The following is a 14,316-nucleotide window of genomic DNA, read 5'->3' as shown; positions in this document are numbered from 1 at the left end:
TTATCTTTAAACATCAAATATCATTTTTCTTTTTTTCTTTTTCAGTAGTGTTCAGGATTTGGAGCATTGTTGTGTCTTACATTTCCATGACCAAAGTCGAGAAATACACAAAATTCTTACTTTAACTGAAGTCATTAAAGCTGCAACTTTTATAAAAATATCTTTTACATATTTATTAAAAACTGCCACTATGTAGTGACATCATGGTGTGAAACCGATGATAAGAAAAACATTGAGCTCCTCCACCTTTTCCCATTTTTCCCAGCAGTAACTTGAAACAACCATCAGTCAGGAGGCGTGTCTTAGTGTTGTCAATCACCCTGCGTGTAGAGCTGCTACTCAATTAAATTCACCTTATTTATAAAGAGACAAGTCACAACAAATTCCTTGCTCTCCCCCTTCTTCCTCCCTTCTTCCTCTGCTATGCTACAACTAGTATAGCATGTCATGAATGCTAAGGCTAGTTAGCCTTAGCATGATGGTGCAAATGGTTTTACTGTAATGGTAAATTGTTTCTCTTCCATTAGCACATCTAGCAAAGAGTTCATGAGATTGATTGATACCACTAAGACCCTCCTCCTGGCTCTGATTGGTTGTTTTTGATCGGGAGCGGTTCATTTCTTCAGATGGCAGTAATAGATCAGGGAGGAAGTGGAGGAGATTGATCTTGTCACAGATTATCTGACTCATAACATACTGTCACAACATGGCGACAGTTTCAAAAAATATGTAAAAACATGTTTGTTTGTTAGTTTTTTTGAAATAAAAGTTATATACTACAACTTTAATTACTGTTACTTTTAATATTTTTCCCCATTTGTCATCTGAACTGCATCTGTGGCTCTTTTTTCTCTTTTGATTCCATGCTCTCTCTACTCCATCTCCAGGTGAGATTTCAGGGAAAAACCTTGGAGAACACAAACAGCCTCTAGTTAGCCACCAAGTGTGGAAAACATAAGGAGAAGAATCAAAAGTAATAGGAAAACTAACAGAGTGTAGAAGTTACTACATTCAGATGTAGAATGACTGGAAGATGGCTCTGCTTCAGATTCTCTACTCCTGTGTGACAACTGGCTGCATGAGCTCCACATCATGCATCTGTTGCCACCGCTCCCCCGTCCTCCACCCAGCAGTCCTGCCATCTTGCTCCCACAACAGTAAATCACTTTGACCTTTCTACAGAAATTGTGCATTTGCTCAAAGCTCTTCGTAACCCCTCATGCTCTAGCAATAGAAAACCTGCTGAGTTCTTAATACTGTCCAGAAGAGCTCACCATGCAGATCATCACCTTTCAGGCTTATTTTCTACATTTACATCCAGCATGAAGATGGTGTGCTCAAAACAGCATTTAGAGCATTAAATTCAGCTTAAATTAAACCTTGGGATTCCACACCAGCCTGTCCTGCGCGGTGATCCTGTCCCACGAGGTTCTGTCGTATCTGATAACGCTGAATGCAATTACTTGTCATTACTCAATTTAATCCGCTGCAGATTGAGCCTTTTCCTTTGTCCAAACAATGATGAAGAGTTAAATAGGGTGTGAAACATCGTGCTTTCCCCAAAGTACCATAAAAGGCTAATTTACACAGATCATTTACCTATGGTTCAGCCACACAACATGGAGCCTCGCGGCCAGCTGTCACTTCTGCTGCAAACAGGTTCCCATCATCTGAGACAGAACCAAGAGACACCCACAGGTACTTTCAGCTCATATATGTCTATATTCCATAACCAATTTGGTTTCTTCTGGCATCAATGATGATTTTTAATGTATTGTGTTGCCTGCTGGTGTCCAGAACAACTGGACCATGGTGTTCTGATTGGGAGCTCTGAGAAGACAAACATCGATATGGGTCACAGGAGACGAACCGAAGACACACAGACGACTGATAATCCATGTTTGTGCATGTGTTAGAGTGCAGGACTATTGACGGATATCTGTGGACAATAGGATGCGATCGGTCATCTGACAATGCCGTCATAAGATTTGTTTACCCATAAATGATGGAGTGAAGACAAAATATTCTAAAGACTTTCAAAAACAGCACTAAAAAAAAACAACAACCACAAAACACTTTACATCAGGAGCATCACTGTGTTTCCAAAGTGAGTTAATATAATTAAATCGAATACAGACTCACAAAATCAACCGATGCTTTTCACTTTCCCTCTCTTAATATTAATATTACTACCATGGTCAGTATGGTCAGTTGAAAAGCGCCTCTGTGCTCCTTAAACAGAGTAAACTCTTTGGGCAGGTGAAAGGTCAGATCTGTGACAAAACATCTTACAGGTCAGTTGTGTGTTTAGTAAGAGCAGAATCAGATACTTGAGTAAATGACAAGGGAAAAGTACAAAGTAAGTCATAGAACCATGGAGTTGATAGAAAAATGTAATGTGAAGTGATATAAATAGAAAATTAGTTTGGCTAAAATAAATGTCTTAATATAAACATAATAATATTTAAATGCTTGACATGAGTACAACCTTGAACTAAAATGTAACAGTTGGTCTAATTTCAAATGAACAAGTTGCTGGTCAGAGTGTAAATCTTTACTATTTTTATAGATTGATGGGAAATATTTAGTCATGGTTTTCCAGCTTTGGTGCTACTTCTAGTCTTACACCTACATTATGCTGCAAAGGTTTGTTTTATACATCTTGAACTTTTAACACATAAAAACAACCTTTACTGTTTGAATGTTATGGTCCCACAAAAAAGTGGTACATTAACCATAAAATAGAAGGAAAATAAAAAAGCGAGAAAGCCAGACTTGCATTTTCTGTTTGTACAGAACCCACAGACTAGTCCCAGTGCGGCAGACTGAAGGGACAGTTTAACACCGTTTAGTACCTGCTGCTGTTGTTACAGAGCAAAGTCAAAGTTCATCCACTTCTCAGCACATTCAAGGGTTTTACAGCTACAGAATGTCATGTTCTCTGCAAATGACTTCTTCTAATTACTTCTTAAAATGTCTTTATGAATACATAAATTGGGAAGAGCTGTTGCCTTGCAGAAAGACGGTTCTGGGTTCGATTTCCGGCCCGGGGTCTTTCTGCATGGAGTTTGCATGTTCTCCCTGTGCATGGTGGGTTCTCTCTGGGTTCTCCAAGGCGGAGCTTTGGGGAAATAGGTGGTGCTTTGTATGAGCAGGCGTTAAAGCTGCAGTATGTAACTTACAAAAGAAGATGTTTGTTGCATCTTTGTTAAACTATCACTATGTTGTGATAATACATTATGAGACAGATAATATGTGAAAAAAAAAAAACTAAAATCAAGTTCCTATATCTTTACTCAGCTTCAGGATGCAGCAGAATTGTGTTTCCCATACACCTCCACAAACAAACTAGATTTTCTAGACAAACGAACTGGAGTTCATTTAAAGCAGAATCAACAGGGCTGCAGTGAAAACACCTTTACTTCTTGGAAGCCAAATATACAGAAATGAAGGCAGGACCAGCTCTTTTTTACACAACCATATACACATTTCTATTTATTTATTTTTTTTTCAAATGGAGTGAAAAAGCATAGAAAAACAACCTGGGTACCAAAGCTGCTTGCAGACAGACAGAAAGGCACGACCTCCATCCGGGCTGCAGGGATCTTATCTTGAGCAAATGAGACTCCACGTGTTGGACCGTCTGCTGGAGAGCAGTTGGAATGTCCAGGTGAGCTCTTCACCTGACTCACCTGACTCCACGTGTCTCACATGAAAACAACACTTCCTGTCAGAATGCGATTAATGCTCTTAACAGTAGCTGAAGTCGTTCGCACCGGTTCAGTTCATTTACACCAGTGAGATGTAAAAAATTTTATCATAAAGCCAGAAAACACAACAATTACAAAATACGGTGCTGGGCACATTTATTGGGAGAACTGATAAAGGGGGGATGTTTTTTTTTTTTTTTTCTATTGTCATAGCCAATGAGGACATAAAAAATCGTTCAAAAGGAAAATGATCTTTGGAGTCTTAAGATTTTCAACCGTTTATTTTTTGTATAAATATGAAATATGTATTGGTTTTGAGTATATTTCTACAATGTTATAGATCTGGTATGGCTTATCAAATACTTTAAGAGATATCTCAATTCTCCGAAAGCTGAAAGAGTAATAATGCTGTACTGCCAGAGAATTTCACTGGTTTATATCTTACTTAATCCAATAATGTCTCCATATTCCCACACTGCACTATTCTGTATTGTTCTTTGTATGCATGTCTTTGCGTACCTTAGAAACATTTTGTATTACATATTAATTTTGTTCTTGCATCATTTTTAATTTTGTTTCTCCTTTTCTTACCAAAAAAATCTGCCTTGAATTTGTTTTTGAATGAAGCTTTTGATGCCTTTTCACTGGCCGTCAGCAAAACCTGAGGGAATAACTCTGGTGTAGTTGAGTTATTCACAAAACATCTACGAGAGTCTGAACTATTACAATCTTTTAATGAGTAAATTAACATGTAGAAAAGTAGATAAAGCTTCAGTGTTTCAAACTTTAAAAAATAAAATTGGAACATGTGTAAAGAAACCATTAGTTTGTCAAAGTAATTTTCAAAAATTCCTGTAAGAACTTAAATTTTGATCAAATTCCTTTAAGTTCCTTTTTTCAAACGATTTTCCTGATAACTGATTTTTTAATTTAATTTCCTAACTATATGACAAATCAATAATAAAAAATGGAAATCCACTAAATATATTTTTCTAAGGTTTTAATAGTGGATGGAAAATCTCTATTTTCGCCTCAGATTGTTGGAAGACGCAATGCTGAGAGACACCAGAGGGGGGCAGTAAGAACATATTCATCAGTTTCTGTGACGGCTCCCTGCACTGCGTCTGCAGAGACGAAGAGACTGCAGTCAGAGAAGCTTCTCTGGACTCATTGTTCCGATTCAGCTCCACTGTAAAATTTACTCCTGCAACTGTCCGTTTGAACGGGGTCAGCTGGAGAGTCGCTGAGGCCCAGTGGTCCAGGAAAAACACTTTAGAAAGGAAGAGCAACTTTTGGAAAACACAGAAAGCATCTGCACACGAAGCGCTGGAGTATCACCAGGCTGAACACTGAAACCGAAAAGAACTGAACGCTCAAATCAGATGTATAAAAGACTTAAAGACTAACTGTTATTACAATAAAAATGATAGAATGACAAAAAAGCTGACACCAAATGAAATCATATCCCTGGAAGGAAAGAAACTGTTCATGTCTGTTCATGTCTTGAAGAACAGAAACACCACTGGTAATATAACAAATATCTCAGACGAGCAGCTGCTCTGAGCAGAAAGGGGCCGTCGACAGTCGGGGGTTGCAGTGGCCACAGACTGACCAAAGCATCTGACCAGCAAAGACTGAAAGAACTCAGGCTGGACTGATAAATCTCCACTTTTGCTGAAGCAGCAGATGGCGGCCTCCGAATTTCGTGTTAATAGCATGAATCTATAGACTCGACCTGATTTGTGTCAACAACACAGGCTGCTGCTGCTGCCAGCGTAATGGTGGGGTTGAATGTTCTTTGGCACACTTTCAGCCCTTTAATACCAATCAATCATTGTTGGAAAGCCACAGTATATCTTAGTGTTTGTTGTTGCTGACCATGTACATCTCTTTACTGCCACACTTTGCCATCGTCTAATGGCTGCTTCCAATAGGATAATGCACCATCTCAGAAGGCAAAAGTTATCTCGGACTAATGTGAATGACATGGGCTCAGTGGACCCCAGGGGGCTCCTGACTCATCACATCCAAATGTAGAGGAACAAAGCAGAGGCTTGGGTAAAGTCAAAGTGAAAAAGCAAAGTTCCAAGAGGTCTTTACTACTGCTTTGTTCAAAATGCTCCATCTTTTCGCTCTTTGTTACATCTGCGTTTTATGCTTTGATTCACAGTGAAACTTGTCCTTGTTTAATGCTTCGACTCAACAGAGAAATCTAGAAAGTAGGAAGTTCTTATTGCTAGATTCAGTCACCAGAGTATAGCTATTAGCTTGATTCTGACCTGATTTTTCTGGGATTCTCCAAAACAGAACTCATTCGACCGACTGCTGCCAAATTTCTTACTGAACATAACATACTTACTGTGGTATAAAATGGCACGTTGTCCTTGGAAAATAAAACAAGAAACTGGGATTTTCTACAGTTTTGCTTGTTAAAATAAATACTTGGGATTTTGTTTCTGCTCAAAATGAAAAAAAAAATCTTTTCTAGGCTCCTTCTGGTCAATTCAGATCTTGAATTGCCTCTTCTTATGGGTGTATCGCATCATCATACCGCTGCTGTTGTGTATTTTCCTCTGAGTGAAAGTCCGTACAGCCCAAGAAAATCCCAACGACCAGATGTTTGTGATCCATTACAACCGGCGCTGAGAGTGCTGGGGTAAGTCTTGCACTTGTAATATCATCCTTCATGATTTGTCATTGCATTATGAGCTCCAGCATGTGCAGTGAAACGCCATACCTCCCAGCTCTGTAGCATTTTTACAATGCATAATGCTCCCTCCTCATTGGGCATGGACATCAAGGCCGCTGTCTGCCAATATCCCATTAACTGTGACCTCTGTGGGACAATGACAGATGATCAGTTATGCCTGAGCGCAGTCTTGACTATTAGTTATGCCTGAAGAGGTCAAATGAATTGGCGTCGTGTTGAAGCTGTTCTGCAGAATGTCTGCAGATTTTTACACTGTGGTGATTTTTAAGTCACCGTGCATTTTATTTTATTTTTTTTCCTTTTCCCACCAAGGTGTCTCTTGTATCTCTCACTCCAGGAAAGAGGTCGGTCATCAGGGACTCGGGTAATAGCTCCCAGTGTGTTCTCTAATGTGAGAGAGAACAGGAGGCATGCTGACCATAATCATATTAGGCAGCACTTCACTAAATAAAGCAAAAGGCCCTTCTCATCAAATCCACACAGCCACTAAATGGGCCTCTGAGGCTCTGTGGCATCGTACTCCTTTGTGCGTGTGCGGGTGTGTGTGTGTGTATGCGTGTTTGACAGATATGGATAATCAAAGAAAATGCGTAGCTGAAAATTTATTCTGCCAAGCAAAACTATTATTTTGTGCAATCATTTCTTTACATTAGCCACCCAGGCCTTTAAACAAGTCAGAATTGTATGCGCAGGCGTGTAACGTGGCGCACACACTGACAAACTCCCCGTCCATTAATAAATGCTTCATCAAGTTTGGAGCAGCAGCATGTCCTTGCAGCCCTGGGCGGTTCAGGTTTGCTGTCCAAAGCTGTTTTGGACTACAGGGAGTTTGTGTATGAGGAAAGTGTGAGCTCGTTATAAAGAGAGATAGACAGGATGTTTGCATGCACGCAGTCCTAAACGTCCCCATGCTGTTTATTAGAATGTGGCTCTAGGGGTCCTGCTCAGCTCAAACCGACTGTTCCTGGACAGCAACTCAGTATCAGCAAGGCCTGCAGAGACGGCAGCAGATTAAAACAGGAAGATTTGCGTCAAACTTCTTTTGCTAAATTATTGTAAATGCAGCAAAGTTTATGAAGTAATCATATGGAAAACAAATGCACTTGCGCTTTTTCAAGCAAAGCACAAAGGAATATAAAAGAGTAAAAAGATGAATAATGAACTTTAATATTATGGTGGATCTCAGAGAGCCAAACTGCAGACAACTGCTGAAGTGTGACATTAAATAGATTTATTTTCTCAAAAACAAAACAAAACTTGTGCAAAAACAGATATGAACTGAGTTAAAACGATCAGAGGACAATGAAGAGCCAGAAACCTAAACAGCCAGAATAACTTAGAAGACAAACCTACTAGAAATAACTAATAATGTAAAAACTATGAACCATAAATGACTCGTAACAAAACCACAAATCAAAGCATCCAAGAATCCTGACTTTTAACTTTTTGGCAAAATCCAAATGAGAGAAATGGATCTGAGGGAAGAGCTGAAGAATCACACATTATATTTATGTATTTAAAAGGACTTGACCAAACTGGTGATGAGCTGCTGTTAGCACCGGGCCTGATGAAGCACTAGAACCACTTTGGTGGAAAAATCAGTTGGAGGATCAGTGGATAATGGAGCCTTTTCTCTGAACCCAGGTCTGTTTCACAATGAAAGAACCATCAGAGAACGTTTGACGCAGTGGTTTACTGCTCTAGCTATTCACGTGTGATTTTATTTGAATTTCTTATTTAATTAATGGAAACGCCTCAACCGTGAGATTGTGTTTGTTCAACACTAGCAGACTACTGGAAAACGTTTTATGCAGATTTGTTATTTAAACGCAGTTATTGTGTGTAGGTTTCTCCTCAGGGAAGATCCCGCTAATGTTTAACGCAGATGAATGTTGAAACCACACCCGTTTGGTTCCGCAGTCTCAGCCGCACGATCTGAAGCCGCACAAGACCTGCACCGGATCATGTGTGATATGAAAAGGCATGGAGGTTTGCTGGTCAGTCAGCTGGCCATGCAGTCAGCACACACAGGCACGCTGCTTGTAGTTTACCAGCTGCTACCTCAGTAAGAGTGATGGGCTCTATTGCTTTAGCTTTCACATTGTAACCGGGTGTATTTTTGCCACTGGAAGAATTTCAAATCTGTTTCCAATCTGTCTTTGTTGTAAGCAAGGGGGAAAAAAAGTGTATTGGCTCTCTTTCAGTTTGCTAACTTGCAGGACACAACAGATAGGAGTTGCCGAAGTGCTGAATTTCTTTATGCACCGTATGTCATGTTGTAAGTTGGAAAAAAAAAAGACCTGAATGCAGAGCAGAACTGTGGTGAGACGGAACATTTTAGTGAAGTAAAATAACTTGCAAAACAAATGCAGAGAGCGGGTCTTGAAACATGGGAAGAAAACAGACTGGAGAGCAAACAGAGAAATGGTAGAAACAAGTAAACAATGAAAATCCAGGAGCTTTAGCTTAGTTCATACAAGATCATCACACATTCTGACCCAATTTCCCCCTTTTTGGCAACTTCAGGATGCTTTGATTGTTGTGATGTCTCTAAAGAAAAACCTCAGAGTTATTCTTGCTGTGTGAGGTGTGCTAAGAGTGACCTCTGCTCTAAAGTCCTGACATGGGGCCTGGTTGTGCCCTGGGCTGTTCAGACCTGCCTGAAGTTTGGTGCCTTCTCCTCAGGTGGATTTTCTCAGAGTAGAAAATGTTAGTTAATTTTATACGTCCCAGTAAGTCACAACCACTGCAGCAGTAAGAATATTTATATAATTTTATAAAGTGTCCTGTATGGACAAAGAACTAGAGAACAGTCACAAAAAAGACACCTAACAATAGAGAACTTATTTGTAAACACAGCAGATGCGCACGCAACCTGACTGCAGAGAGAGCTGGCTGGCCTTTAAACTGTCACTGGTTGCCGTGGCTACCTCCATTTATCTTGTCGTTTTAACATTAGTCAGCATGTTGTCAGTGTATTATTTTATCACAGGGTGATAACATAAGTCGACCCAAATGTATTACTTCGGTAGCCGGGCATTGCTTACTTGGAATATTAAAGCAGTTTTGTCCACAGTAAGATCAGCCGTCAATGAGATAAACAGAGTCCCTTCAAGTCAGATAAACATTTCCACGATGAGCAATGGTGCCAGAACGGAGTTTTTCTAAATCTGTAAATTTAAAAAAAAAAACAACCCAGAACGGAATTCATATTTAGCGAAAAAAGGACAAACGAAGTACAATTACTTCTTCCTGTTTGGTAATTAGTGGACAAATGAACATGTAGCTGCAGCTGTCAAGGTAGGTGATAAGCTAAGACTTCTGAAATTAAAAGTGCAGCAGGTTTAACTGCAGGTGGTGCAGGATACAGAGACGCTGTTCTGAAAATAAAACTTCTGGTATTTACAGACGCCTCACCGCTGCATGGATGAGTTACAGTGGCTAAGGGTTGTAAATTATTTTATTAGCCTAACTGTAAACAGTGTAAATAGTTTGAATGATACATTCTTGCCGTCTGAAGGCGATATGTGCAGTACAGTGTGTGCTATAACAACATGACACAGACTGATGATCCCTCTGTGCTCCCTAGTCAGACAAAGGTTCTGATCAGGTTGGTCGAAGTGGCAAAGTGCATTTCAACCAACAGCTATTTATTCATTACAATTCTACAGCAACACACTAATGTATGACAGTAGCTTAACTAAATGTGTAGTTGATAACGGGGCAGAAAGCAGCAGACTGAGTAGAAAACTCACTGAGAAACATGTACAGACAGAACGTTTGTCACAAACAACTGTGTGTTCTTACTAAAAACTCCTGAACTCATTTGTTCAGGTAGCTACACTGGCTTCTATCCTTTTAGCAGATAATTGTACTACATTGGGGCTGCAGCAGTTTAGGTTTAAAACACAGTACATACATGCATATGCACATACAGTGGTTCAATGGAGCCCACAAAGCTCAGTATAGCTTTTTGTGTTTAAGTTAAATATTTGAAGTGGAAATATTCGCTTTTCTTATATTTTTCTTTACTTTGAGTTTCTTGTAACACTGAAAAACACAGGGACTATGAGACCACCGGTAAATTACTGAAGAGACAGATCAAAAAACTAGTACTGTAAACTACAAGAGACAGCTAGAGAGACTACCGGTGCACGTTAATCATCCAGCACTGAGTGAAGGTTCTGCTGCTCCTTTATCCCCAACACTGATGAGGCAGATGAGATCCACCTGTGTAAGCTGCCCAGGTTCTTCACCAAGATCTTCGCTGGAACAGATGCATCACTCACACACACACACACGCACATGCACGCGCACACACACACACACACACACACACACACACACGCACACGCACAGGAACCCTGACACTAAATTGTTTGGGAAAAACGCACAAAAGCACCTGATGATGAGAACCAGGGTGGAACGGATCATTGCAATTAACAGGATTTAAAAAAAAAGCAGCTATATTGTAAATCACAACTGCCAAAAATATTGGAGTAGCAGTTTTAGAGAGTTAGGTGTGCAATAGTGCACATTTTGAGATGGATTCAATACCTATTCTGATACCAATACTTTAAGTTTGATATATTGCTAAACCACTCACCTTCAGGCATTTTTATGTTTTTTTTTTCCTTTGAATTATTTTGCTAAAACCTAACACAGGTGGATTTGTGGCTTTTCTTCAACAAAAATAAGTCTATAAAATTGTGCATGTTTTAACTGTCTGTGTATGAAGTAAAGAACAAACACCACGATCAGGATAAGAAGCCATGTAAACGTGAGTAACTGTATGCGAATTAGTGTGCTCAACTGATTTCAGAACCAATTTGATCACAATGCGCAGCAGAACTAAGTTTAATCTGAAAACAACCGACGTTTGGAGCCCGTCGCTAATACAAGATTTACATCATATGCTCCCTTTCACTCAAGAGGCTTCGTACAAGAACACATTCCAGGACATCTTGATGGAAAAAAGGGTTTTGGCAGCATCAGCAGCTTTCTGTTATGCCCCAGCAGGGCTGCAGTGTCTACACCAATTGTTCAGAGTACAAGCTGCTGAAAATCTGGGGGTGAGAGGCTCAGATTTATGACAGCCTCTGTGATGATATGTGGAAAATATTACGAGTCCAGAACAATTTAATTCAAAAGGTATTTAGAGTAAAGATATACAACAACTTACAAAACAACCTTAAAATTACATGTGAGATGCATGGGTTTTTTTAGCAACAAATTAGCTAGTTTAGTACTCTCAGGTTCACAATTTACAAGCACTTTCTAAATGTCAAAGCCTTTTGTGGCATTTAAGAAATTACTTCTGGGATTTGTCAATGGTTGATTTGTGCATAGAGAGTTAACATTTTGCAGCAAAATGTGTAATGTATGCACATGAGAGAAACTCCTTTTTGGAATCATTTCAATATTCTAAAAACGTGGAAATAATTGTAGGAAAAGAATATTCAATTAGAATCCAAATCTGCCTCTAAACTGTCATTTAATTTTTTTTTGATGTCTTGACAATGAGGGCTACGGGTACAATATATAGCTGAGGCCAAACATTTCGAACCATATCATGAAAACTCATTCCAAAAAAAGCTTTATGTCCCGCTGTTTCGATGGAAAGCCGTCTTTTGTACACCTGAACATTTGCTTGAGAGAACCTTTGACAGTTCTGCAATCAGCTGGCAAATGTTAAGTTCCTTTACAGGAACCCTACTCATCGGGAACACAGCGCCTGAACAGACCACGTTCCATGACATTATCACTCCTTTTCTATTGATGGATGACTCTACTCCGCTCATCCTCACTCTACTCCTGTTGTGTTTCCAACGATAAACTGAAGTTCTTGCTTGAAGCCCCATTGCTATATGTGCCAAAATGTCTGGTGTAAATTTTCTTTCCATGTACTAAATGGGTGTGGCAGGGGATGCTCCTGTCTAGTTTATCGAAGCTCCAAAGTTTGTCTGAAGACGTTTATGAGGAAGCTTTGGGTTTCAGTCATGGCAAGAACAAGGGCAATAATTTCTTTGAAATTCCTCACCACATGGAGTGACGACCAACTCCCTGACCGGAGCTTTTTCAGTGGAGTACGCCTCAGCCCTTATTTGGAACTGACGGACTTGAAGACCAGCATTACCAGCTTCCTTGCTATAGAGGTATTTGATTAGATGTGTAAAACAAAGCTTCTCTTGCTCATCAGGAATAGATAGTATAGACCAGATCATGCCATCATAAGGAGACGGAAGTCATAATAAATCAGTAGGAGACCCTAATTTTGGTTGGGAGAAATCCCGTTTGACTCCACAGCTGTTTATGTTTCTCCTTCTGCATATGAGCCAACCGTATGTAATAATGTAGAGAAAACACATATTCATTCAGTTTTAAATGTGGGAACTTTAATCATGTGTCCCTCTGCACACATACAATCTTTTTTAAACAACTTGCTGATTGCACAACTAAACTACACAATAAAACTATTCTTCTCTTGTATTCTCACATAAGTGTCTCTTCTACCTTTTGCTAGTTCTGACCACAACTTCATACATCTCTCTCTGACCTATCCTATTGGTAAAAGACTGCTTGTCAACACCAATAAATGCTAACTAAGATGTTTGTTTGTTGTTTGTCTCGAGATAACAGAGGGGTCACACACTACACATCGTCCTAAGTTGACCAAAGAACAAGTCTAGTGATTCTTTATCAATAAACTATGGGTAGCCCATGATCTCAAAACCCTATTAAATACAAAAATATACATTTAAATAGAGCAAAAGAGAGAGAAAAAAAAATCAAAGAAAGAACTCAGGTAAACTTTGAGAGTGAAGCAGGTTTCCAGATGCACTAACATCATCTGAACCACCACGTTCATCTTTTCCTCCCTTATGTTAAGCAGCAGAGGAATATTTGCCATCAACAGCCTCTATATCCCCAGTTTTCATTCTCTGCATCTTCGCAGTCCAAGCCTTCAACCACAGCATAATTTGTCATTGTCATCCTTGTCCTTGTCCCCCGTGTCATACCCCATTATCAAAACTCGCATCACGGTTCCCTGCATTGTCACCAGAAGTATCAGCAGAACCATCATCCCCTCCTCTAACACCTGTAGGGGCATCAGCTACAGAAGCATGGTGACTTCTGTCTCTTTATATTCTCCAGGTTTACCTCCAATATCGTCCTCTGAATATGCACTACTCATAAGAAGCTAGGCATATTCAGCTTTCAGATGAAATTTCAAGATGAATCTAAGATTAACTCAGATTAAATTAATGTAACCTTCTCTAAATGTTGAATTTCATATATCCATCTGTTCAGTGTTTAAGTTCTTGTGGACAACATTGTTTTGTCCCACGAGTTGACCAATAACTTCCCTGATTCAATCAGAAATGGTATTTAAACAGTCCTCCTCATCATGCTGTTCAAGACAAGACAACGCCTAACAACCGATCAACATCATCATTGTGAGGCTTCAGAGAGGGTGTTCTCAGAAAGAAGTGGTCACCGAGCTTAAGCGTGTCACAATGTGTCACCAGCAGGTTGCAATGGAAATACAGAGAGATTGGAAGTCACAAAAAGGCAAAGAAAGGATGTAGTTTAACCACATCCCACACTGATGAATCGTTCATTGTGAACATTGCTCTGCATATCCGGATAACGAATGCCACTCAACTACTGGCACATTCAAGGGACAGTGGAGGCATCCAATAGTCAAGTGAGATTATTAGAAACCAAGGCTAAATGCAGGGGTGAAAGTAAGGGGGTACAGCAGGGTACTGCGTACCCCCAAAAGATTTAGCGGGGGTACGAAGTACCTGCAAGAGAGAGGAGCGGCTGTCTGCTGTAAAAAATGAATGGGTTCACTGTGCAGCCGTGAGTTCACGGCTGGAACTCACTGTGCAG

At 39.8% G+C, this 14,316-nt stretch overlaps 1 long non-coding RNA gene across 2 annotated transcripts; it reads right to left on the bottom strand.

Moving 5' to 3' along the window:
* Positions 1-4,756: 4,756 nt before the first annotated feature.
* On the bottom strand, positions 4,757-14,107 carry LOC103466924 (uncharacterized). Of its 2 annotated transcripts, none has more exons than XR_534005.1 (3): positions 10,569-14,107; positions 9,468-9,590; positions 4,757-4,834 (listed from the first exon to the last, which is right to left on the bottom strand). It is a non-coding gene; the product is annotated as an uncharacterized LOC103466924 (long non-coding RNA). The 2 variants fall into 2 exon arrangements; XR_534006.2 differs by lacking the exon at positions 4,757-4,834 and adding an exon at positions 6,239-7,412.
* Positions 14,108-14,316: the final 209 nt, after the last annotated feature.

Source organism: Poecilia reticulata, linkage group LG7, assembly GCF_000633615.1.
Source record: "Poecilia reticulata strain Guanapo linkage group LG7, Guppy_female_1.0+MT, whole genome shotgun sequence".
Lineage (NCBI taxonomy): Eukaryota > Metazoa > Chordata > Actinopteri > Cyprinodontiformes > Poeciliidae > Poecilia > Poecilia reticulata.
This window is presented reverse-complemented; position numbering and strand designations above follow the sequence as displayed.